This window comes from Dermacentor silvarum, chromosome 3, assembly GCF_013339745.2.
Source record: "Dermacentor silvarum isolate Dsil-2018 chromosome 3, BIME_Dsil_1.4, whole genome shotgun sequence".
In the NCBI taxonomy this organism is placed as follows: domain Eukaryota; kingdom Metazoa; phylum Arthropoda; class Arachnida; order Ixodida; family Ixodidae; genus Dermacentor; species Dermacentor silvarum.
In genome coordinates this window covers 191761245-191771555 of record NC_051156.1, presented here as the reverse complement: position 1 = coordinate 191771555, position 10311 = coordinate 191761245, and positions in this window count along the sequence as shown.

The following is a 10311-nucleotide window of genomic DNA, read 5'->3' as shown; positions in this document are numbered from 1 at the left end:
ACTGGAGGGCTCCAAATTAGCTATGGCCACCTGTGGTTCTGTAATGCACACTCAATACTACACGGTAAATGAGTATTTTTGTACACACCCCCAGCGAAGTTATTTCTTTGAAAAGATTCTCCAAATGGTGCCTGACCAGCCAACAAGCACAATATGCTTAGGCAGGTCAGATTTTATGTATGTATATGCTGTATTGACAAATAAACTTTGATTTGATTTGATCAGAAAGCGGCTGCAGAAGCTGGCAGTCGAACCTGCGAACTCATACCCTGCAGCACAATGCCATAGCCACTGAGCCATCGCGAAGGCTTTACGAAGGCTTGAGAAAACAGAAGTGTAAGCTCTTTGTAAGGTCAGGCAGGAAAACGGGCAGTCTTTCCTGTGCCCCCTTAGAGATGAAATAATAATTTTATAGAACGGCAAGTGATGGCTGCTGGTGAAAACACATAGTACATGTATCCATTACTGGTGCCAGTTCTCACGCTGGCCACTCCCACCCCCATACTGGCACCTTCTCCAGTTCGCCTCCACTGTGCCAGTGGCAAGTCACAAAGCTTTGCTAAGCCTTCTCAAATGAATCAACTAATCGAAATATTAATGAGAATTGATGACATGACATGTGCCAGTCACATTTAGATCCCTTTAACTACCCCAACACATGCGGAACCGTGCCAAATTACCTACATTTCTAAATCATGCTTGTGTTTTATGGGAGATGTTGTGCCACAAGGAATGCCACTGCTCCCTCTAAGTGCACTTTCTCGCTGCATTCAAGCAGTAAATTTTCCTGGCTGCCTTTTTTTTTTTAATGCGTAAGCATTCCTTGGCGAGTACCCTGGAGAAAACGTGTCTGTTTCGTAATGCCAAGTTAGGACATTTAATCGTTATAATAGTGTAACTGTAGACGAATTGGTAGCTTTAACATCAATTTAAATAAATAAATAAATAAATAAATAAATAAATAAATAAATAAATAAATAAATAAAAACAAACTGGTCACATCGCCTCGACATAGTCATATGATGCAACAAAGAAGTATAAAAAGAACTGGTCACGTCGTCATGAATGAAGGAATGAAGATGACTTCACGACTGCACATAGACATGTGTTGAAGTAGAAACCATGCAGCTTCCTGGCAGCTCATCTCCACAAATAAATAAATAAATAAATAAATAAATAAATAAAAACAAACTGGTCACATCGCCTCGACCTAGTCATATGATGCAACAAAGAAGTATAAAAAGAACTGGTCACGTCGTCATGAATGAAGGAATGAAGATGACTTCACGACTGCACATAGACATGTGTTGAAGTAGAAACCATGCAGCTTCCTGGCAGCTCATCTCCACACCTTTAAGTATACGGATACTTAGGTCACCTTAGAATAGAGAGAGAAATAAAGAAGGTGGCTCAGTAGACCATAAAAATTACGGTTGCTTAGCGCGAACAAGGAAGGATGGAAGGGGACTAGTGGAGAGCCCTTCTGTCCTTCCTTGTTTGCACTAAGCAACCATAATTTTTTATGGTCTACCGAGCAATATGAACCGACTAGCCCAGTAACAGACACTTTTGGAAAGAAGATGACGGAGATGAAGCACAAGCAACTATGGCGATGCAGAAACAATGAGACATTCAAATCGAAGGAGAAGCAGGTTCCCAGCCTCCAGAGAAGAAATGCAGGTTGGGTGATTCAGAATAAAACATTGTACAGAACTAGGAAGAAGAAGATTATAATGCCCGTGATTGTACGGAATGGAATTTTGCTTGGAATGTTATGCTATGGTCTAAGCAGGAGAGACAAGCAACAAAAAATGCTACAGAAATTATGAGAATCGTCTACCAATTCATTCTTTGGCTCCCAAAAAATGATGGGTAAACATGCATAAGCTAGCAAAATAAGTAAGAAAAAGCGAAGTAACAGCCGAGCCAAAGAATGCTCCAGGCATTAGTAGACAATTCTCAGAATTTTTTATTAGAGTTGTGCCCGAATGCACTCCCAGAACCACAGAAATTGTTGCATGACTGACTCTCTGCTGTTGGCTTACCCAAGTGATGAATCATCGACGTCACTCTGGCTGCTTTGTGAGAAAGCTTTAATGAGCTCGATGGCTTCTTGCGCCTCTCTCTTCTCCACTAGTAACCTTCCACATGTGTCCATCACAGTCTCCACAAAAGTTCCACTGAACAGAGCAGGGTCCATAGATTCCATCGGCATGTCCGCAAGCACCTGTTGAGAATCAAAGCAGCTCTTGGCACAAGCAGTTGATAGAGAGAATGCAAATCACCATGAAAAAGACTAGCAAGAGCTGATCAACAGCGGTTGAACAAGGCTTGTCTTAGGCTGGAGCCAATGTTTCGACAAGGGGACTCCATCTTTCTATGAACCGTAGTCTTGCTTTGATTTATGCCCAGAGGTGACGCACTGCCTGCGTTGATTCTCTCCCGCAACTACAAACTTTCACACATCAGCATTCTTGGATTCATGAACAAGCGGAGTGAGCAACAAAAAATAAAGAAAAACTTACAATGCACTACCGTAATAGTCAGAAGAGAAAGACATACATTGAAGAAGAGGAAGGTTTACGCACTATGGAAGACCAATGATGCCCGCCTTCCATGTTTTCTCAAATTAATTAATTTTGACCACGTGGCCAACTTGGAAACTTTTCTTCAATATGTTGAGTCGCTATCACTAAAGCTAGTCTGCTGTGGCTCTGCTATCGCAAACACCAGAGACCAGCGGAGATGGGGGAAGCGTTGTAGTGCTTGTTAAGCATACAGGGCGTTATTGCATTTCTCCTCCATCGAAATGCGGCGGCCGGTTCTCAAATTATATCAGACACAAGCTTTGAACAGAGGTCTTACAAGCTTTTGTATCCACAATAAACAGCTCAAAAGACTAGCTAGCTTAAATCACGGTATGGTCAAACTCGGTGCGGTGGAGATGTGAGTTCCCAGACTCAGCTGTGGCCTAGAAGAACGACACCAAGACCCCAAATCCAGCCAAGGTTCAATCGTTCTCCAGCGAAGCCAGGCTAGCTCTAATAGCTGGGGAATTCCAAGTGCACGCACCAAAGATGCCGCCTTGTTCTGCTGTATTTTACTTGCTTGGGTTGCCATGCGGCATGAAGTAAGTATGAGACTAAATAATAAGCATGCCGGCCCGTTTCATAGAGATACTGCAACAGAGACTTGAGGTTTACCACAATGCTTGTCAATAATGCACATGTCTTCAGTCAATCAAGGTAAGGCTTGGACACCCAACTCGGGAGCTCAAAATTTTAGAAAATTAGTTTTACCTGGGGCATGCCCACCACTGTGACGCGTGCCACAGCAGACTAGCTTTAGTGATAGCGACTCAACATATTGAAGGAAAGTTTCCAAGTTGGCCGTCAGTGGTATAATAATTTGCATAACAGTTGCACCATGGTGCAAAGTGTCTGTGGGCAGTGACTTGTGAATTATCGGCACCCTGTCCTACTTATGCGGGGGGGGGGGGGGGGGGGGAAGGGAGTGGTGTCCAAAAATAGGGACGGATGGACAAATGGAAGTGTAGGCCTTATATGAATAAATGTGGCATAATTTTACGGGGCATCCACAAGAGCAGCAGAATGGCATAGGCTGAGACCACATACCTCAAGCTGCTCTTCCGTGAAAAGTGCTAGTTTCCCCGTGTCCATCTCCAAGTGCCTAAGAAGAATGATTGGATCCAAGCACTCACGGTTGAAGACGTAGGAGTTTTCTTTACTAGAGTCTACAACATCACAACCTGCAAAGAAATTAGCAAATGCACACATTAAGGTATTTAAATTAAAGTATCAGTGCAAATGAAAGTGTTGTTGACCACTGTTGGACCACAACGGAAATGTTCAGCGTGCATCACATCCGTTGCATGCAATGCGTGACAACACTTCTGGACCAACTAGGAACTTGCAGTGTCTACTGTGCTAACATTGACATGTTTGCTTTCCCAAGCTATTCCGTTTGCTTGCACAATTAAGCTATTCTGCCATGTGGGCCAAGCCACATGAGACGAATATTTTGTTACACCTTCACAGTTAACCCTGAACAAATTGTATTGTACATTCCAAATTTACATCGCGGCTATCAAACATCACAATGGGAGGTGGTTTCAGATTATTAATTTTGACCGCCTGCTGCTGTTTAACATGCTCAAACTTTTGTGGTGAGGCATAATGAGAAGATAAGACAAAAGCACAATTCAAGATAGGGTACAGAATCATATAGTGTCGATCAATTTGCACTTCCCAAGCTTTCGCAGTGACAACAGGGAAAACGGCCTGAAGGACGCACTTTATGAGAAATGACTTCAGGTTAAATTCGGCTGTTGGGAAGCACACGAAGAAATTCGCAATACATGACAATTAGTACATACTTTGTTTTTTTCTTTTGACTTGAGCATCTTGTCTTACCTTATTAACCAGGAACAATGCGAGCATGAGGCCGTTGTTGCCAAATATAGGGCCATGCTCTAAATGTAAGGATTCTTTGACAACACACCTCGTAGGGGATGGCCTGCCTTCCTTTTTGCAAGGTGTAAAGACTTTCAACAAATCCAGGCATTACTGACAATCGGAATGTGCTCAATATATTACCTATGATTGATCTCATATATGTACTTTTTGTATATGTATTCACATATGTATTCTAATTATTGCATAAGTTATCATCTTTGATCATACTCTCCCCCCTTACACAATGCCTCTAGGGGCCTGTAAGGTATAAATAAATAAATAATCTCATTGTTAGCATTTCATTTGCAGGTGCTCCTGTTCCCCTTACAACTACAATTCTTACTTGTTTTTTTTTGCCATGCTAGGTGTGCCAGTTTTGCGCAGTCGCAGTGCTGAAGCTCATCTTTTAAATGTGCCATGTACAGCTAAAATTAATTTCACTCTGTGAAATCTCAAAGATGTCCTCTCGGCATATGTTAATGAAGACAAGAAAGTTAAGACCCTGATGCAATAACACCCCAACATTTTAGCAGTTTACGTTACTTTTCTTCAAGAGTAGAGACGGGTGTAAGGACTTATGGTTAATATAGGGACTGTACATGTTTATCAAGTGGTCGTAAAATATGGTTGATGGTGCTGTCATCTAGTTAACATCACAGGTGGTCATACACAAAGCTTGGTGACAGCTTCAAAGTTCCAACCGAGCACATTCAAGTCCCATATTTGGATATGCATGCAAGAGTTCCCAACTTATCTTTCAAATCCAAGTCTTCTTTCTGTGGCGAAAAAAAATTAAAAAAATATTCCCTATGTTGGCCAAGCATCCTCGAAAGAAAAATTTAGAGCAGATCATGGGAATGAACACATACAGTTGAAGGTAATTCGATTCGTTTATGTACATTCTTTTTCGTTTCTTTCACAATGTTATAGTTTTCGTATGCTTGCAAGAGACAATAATGACGTGGGAGCAAGGACACCCATGTCTATCAATGCTAGGCAATGTTCACAGAGCCCACAATCGCCTAATGTGAGCACCGTAGTTCTGGAGAGTTAGGCACAGTATGTACTCTGGCAATGTTAGAAAGACTGATTTATAAGCATTACCACTGATGTGATACCAAAATATCAGAGATGGGACTGACACTGAGCTAAACAAAAGCTTGCAGAACTCGCACTAAAAAGGATAACAACAGTCCACTTAGCTTAAGGCATAATCAGTTGAATCTTATTGATAATATACTTGTTTCGGGCACAGGAACACAATGTTCCTCTGTATAATGAACAAAATGTGTGAACACAGTGCCAAAGGATGTTGCTACCAGTGCTGCTGTTAACATGTATATCTCTAGCATTACTGTAATGGAGATGCTGTTGACTCGTAATGATCCTAACTCGGGTAAGTCAAAATTTTGTTCAGTTAAAAAAAAAAGAAAAAAACTTGAAATTTTGCCCGTCCTGCTGTTTTTAACACTTCTCAGTGATTACCAGTATAAGCAAGGATAAAAACTCGAATAAAAGCTGCTTACTCTATATAACATAGAATAATTTGTTCTAAAGCACCACATGCTCATTTGGCAGTTAATATTATGCAATTATTTTAAACCATGAGAAGACTGCTAAAAGAACAGTCTTCTTCCACAAGCACTCATTAGCTTTATCTTTATGCTTTTATTTCCTTTGGTACTTGTAAAGAGAAGGATGCATGAATATAGTTTAGTGTGTATGCTGGTTTGCCCAGTAAATGTATAACGCTTTCATTAAACTCCAGGTAATTCCAAACAAAAACTGCTTTTCCATTAGGGTATGAAAGAGCATGGGCTGACTGCATGTATACACATTTATATGCATATGCAGTATGCACACCAGCACATGCATGCACCACCGATCAGTTAAGTACAGCCTCAATGACGTCAAGTGAACAGCCTAGCACGCTCCTTGGGGAATAGCAGCTTCATCCTTAAGCTTGAAGGTGCACTGTGATATACAGCACAGGCCAGCTGGTGTGTTTTAACACTTGTGTGGCAATTTAATAGGAATACTACATCCATTTAGAAAGTATTCTTTTAGAACTCCACTTTCCTTAATTTCAATGTAATAGGTTGGTTCGGAAAAAAAAAAAAAAAGTGCTGAAACGTCACTGTGGCATCACGAATTTCGAAGTATTTCCTTGTATTTAGGCCGTTGTAACTCGGTAAAAGTTCTTGAACTTTGCTAAGCTTTACCTTTGGCTCCTCTGGAATACAAGGTACAGATAAAAAATTAACTAGGCCCGAGCAGATGCTGTCAAAATCCATGATGTCACGATGAGCTCGCGCGGGAACTTCAAGACGTCAACGCTCATCTTTTGTTCTTGTGCTTACTAGTACAGCTCGGATAATGTTTCTCCTTGGTGTCTCTTTAAACTCTGGGCGAAGGAACGTGATCCATATGAAAACCATGTCTGACTTAATCAGTCAGTAAAGGTCCCTTTTGGAGGGTGTTACTTTCTGTGTGAGCTCACTGGTCAACTGAGCGAGAGCAAGTGCGACTGAACTGTTATTTCCATGCAAGGAGTTGTTGAAAAAGCGTACCAACATGATGAACAGCGGAAATGCTGCTGCATCTAAGAATGCTTCTGCGATACAGGGAGCCATTGTACTACTAAGAGCTGCATCAGGTGAAAGTGAATGCATTGCCTAGAGTGACGATTTCACAATAACATCTCAGGCATGGAACAGTGTTTTTGAAGCAAGGAGCTCTGGACACAATAGCGGAGGCAATTTCTCCGCATCTAGAAATCCATCGCCACAGGTGTCACCACCGTGGGCAATACGAATTCAATGTCAAAGAGGGCTTTTGTGATACAGTGACTGCATCGCCCCAAATGATCATTGAAACGTAAAACCTCGCACATGGCTGTATAACACTGTTTACGAAACAAGTAGCTTTGGATGCACTGGGGGAGGCAATGCTTGCACATTTGGAACTACCATCAACAAAAGTGTCAAACTTGTGTGTGATGCGAGTGTATCGGAGTGTAAAAGCACCACAACAGACCGGCGTTTTTTTTTAGTAACACAACTCTATTTACTTTTATTAGATTATCTCATATATAACCTCAACCCTGCATTCCTCCCGGAAGAATGCGCCAACCAGCTGCAACAAAACACACCCAAACAGTGGGGGGCCACCCAAACGGGCTTTGACACACTGCACACACACGGAGACTTGCGTCCACAGTCAAAAAGACCACGCGGTAACACTCGCTCGCTGCTTCAGACAGAACTCTCTTCTCACTGGCGTTTGCCCCAGGGAGGAAGAGAGAACACTTGCGCGCAGAGAGAGAGAGAGAGAGAGAAAAAAAAAAAAACTTTGCTGCTCCCTGACCCACGGTTTCGCTTTGACCAATGCCCCCGTGCAAGTTGGCACAGAGGGGAGCCGGCGCAATGGCAACGGTCCCATTAACAAGTGGCAGTGATTCCCTTCTCAAGAGAGGGACACACACAATATCGCAGAAACAAAGGCAACACCCAAAAACTGCTCGTGGAAAAAAAAAAAACTTGAGACATCATAAAACACACACTTTGCGGTAATAGTTGGCTTCAAGATGACACTGACACGCCACGAATGAGAAACAGAAAGCGCCACTGAGAACCGATGCCGTTGGAGGAGTAGGGCGGGGCGGGGTTGCAACACACGCTACGGCATGTGGAACGACATCCTTAGACGTCTAAAGACGCCGATAAAATGGCCGTCACGAACTGCCTCCCTCGCCCTGCCCCGCACCTCCCCAAAAAGTGGCCCGGAACGCAAGAACCCAGCGATCAATTTGGCACACGACACCGAAGACAGTGTCTTCGGAAATGAGCAACTCTGAGTGCTGCCCGGCAGGCCCCGTGCACCACTGCAAGGACCGCTCTGGGGCGGAGTATAAAAACGAATAGTATCATTGAGAGAGGATGGGACTGTCACGACTGTGTTAACTGTGTCACGATGGACAGAGAGAGCTTGTTTTTACAATTGCTTCCTCCTCCTTCTCTTCCTCAAAATATGTTTGCCAGACACTTTCCCAAAAGAAATGAAAGCACGCTCCAAATCTGCACTGCATGAAGCCTGAGAACAGCATAGTATCAGCAGCGGCAGCATGCAGAAAAGAAGTCTGGCAACAAAGAAATAAGGTGCATGGTTTCCTGTGCATATTTGTAGTTGGCAGCGTGTATAGCTTGTAAACTGCGTTGCACTGCTTGCAAAAAAGGAGGCGTCTTCTAACAACGAGACAACAATTAGTGCGATGGCATCAAGCATGCTTTTGCCAACGACTGTCGTGCTTTCCACTTGCATCGTTGCCCCGCACTCTATCGTCGGTGACTAGAACTGATTTAGCGTATAAGTGCGAGATCCTCAAAATGACTTTGCAAAAACTGGGACTACTGCTAACTCAAGAGCATTCTTCAAGCAAGCTGCTTGCGTTGCCAAAGACTTTTCGACTTCTCTGCAAGGCTCTAGACCCAAGCTGTGTCCTTTTTTCTGTTCAGTTAAGTTATTATAGCTGAAAAGATCCTTACGCAGCAAATGTACATAGATGAGTCAATGCATGATAGCGTCGTTTGTAAGTGCTAATAATGATTTACAATGCTTGCTTCATTTATTACAATGCAGCATGTGTGTTCAAAAAAATCTAAGGGACATGCACCAATTATTGTATTGCTATAAAGTGAATGGTATTTTATGCTGAGCTATTTTGAATGGTCAAAGACTCTGCAACAAGTGGCAGCCACATGGTTCCATTAGGATTAAAGAAATGGTGTTTGATAGCAGAAGAACGTTTCTCACCAAGAGACAACTATAAAATATAAATGTACATTAGCTGAATCAAGGGTGTTTGAAGTGACTTCAAGCCCTCTTGAGTACCTCAAATTTATACTGTTTTAGTGTTTATGTAACCCGTTCCATCATCGCATACAATGCCCAAGTAAAATGGCTAACACGTCATAAAACAATGACAGCATAAAACAGATTTAGACACTGCAAGAGTGCACACATTGAGAGAACTTGTACGCCATTGTGATGAGCATTGGTGAGCAGTGACCATCTGAATGAGGCAAGCAGTGACCAATCCCCAACAGTGCCTCAAAGGCTAGCTTAACCTTTGAGTTAGATGCAGAAATTAAAGTAACTGTGTGGAAGCAGTGCCCATTTAATTTACCGTTTTCTAGAAGAACCGCCTACACGTAAACGTACATGCCATTATCACCGAGATTCAATTGAGAGTTAATAGTACGCACAAACAGACTGTCAGTACCTGGTGACATTAACAAGATGCAGTACACTTGTGAGAAACATGACACGGAACACTACGTTTGCCTTGAAGCCGTCACTGTAACTTGTGATGTGCGAATTCCAAGTACGACATACTTATTAAGTACCAACCAGTTTTCCTGCTCAATATTTTCCTGCCGAATATGTTTTGACACAGGTGCTGAGTCGCTGTGGCCTCGTGAATGCAAATTCGGGCACCCCATGTGCCATTGCTCTCGAGGGTACATTACCGTGTCTCTACGCGGGAGCAGCACTTGAACAATGCAGAGAATTGTCAGTGGCTATTTTAATCACACTTGATGCACTGCAAATAAGTTTTGTGAACACAATCTGCATCGTTTAACGGAAGATGGAATGGTGTACGAAAATTGTTCAGACAGAGCCTTTATAAAAAGAACTTTCTCTCCTTACGTGTACCTTGAGCCTTTGCTACTGAACCAAACAAAGACCGCTCAAAGAACATTTCTAAATGATAGATAGCTATCTGTGCTCTTCTTAGCCTGTCAAAGCGTAAACAGGGCCATGATCCCTGGTCTCT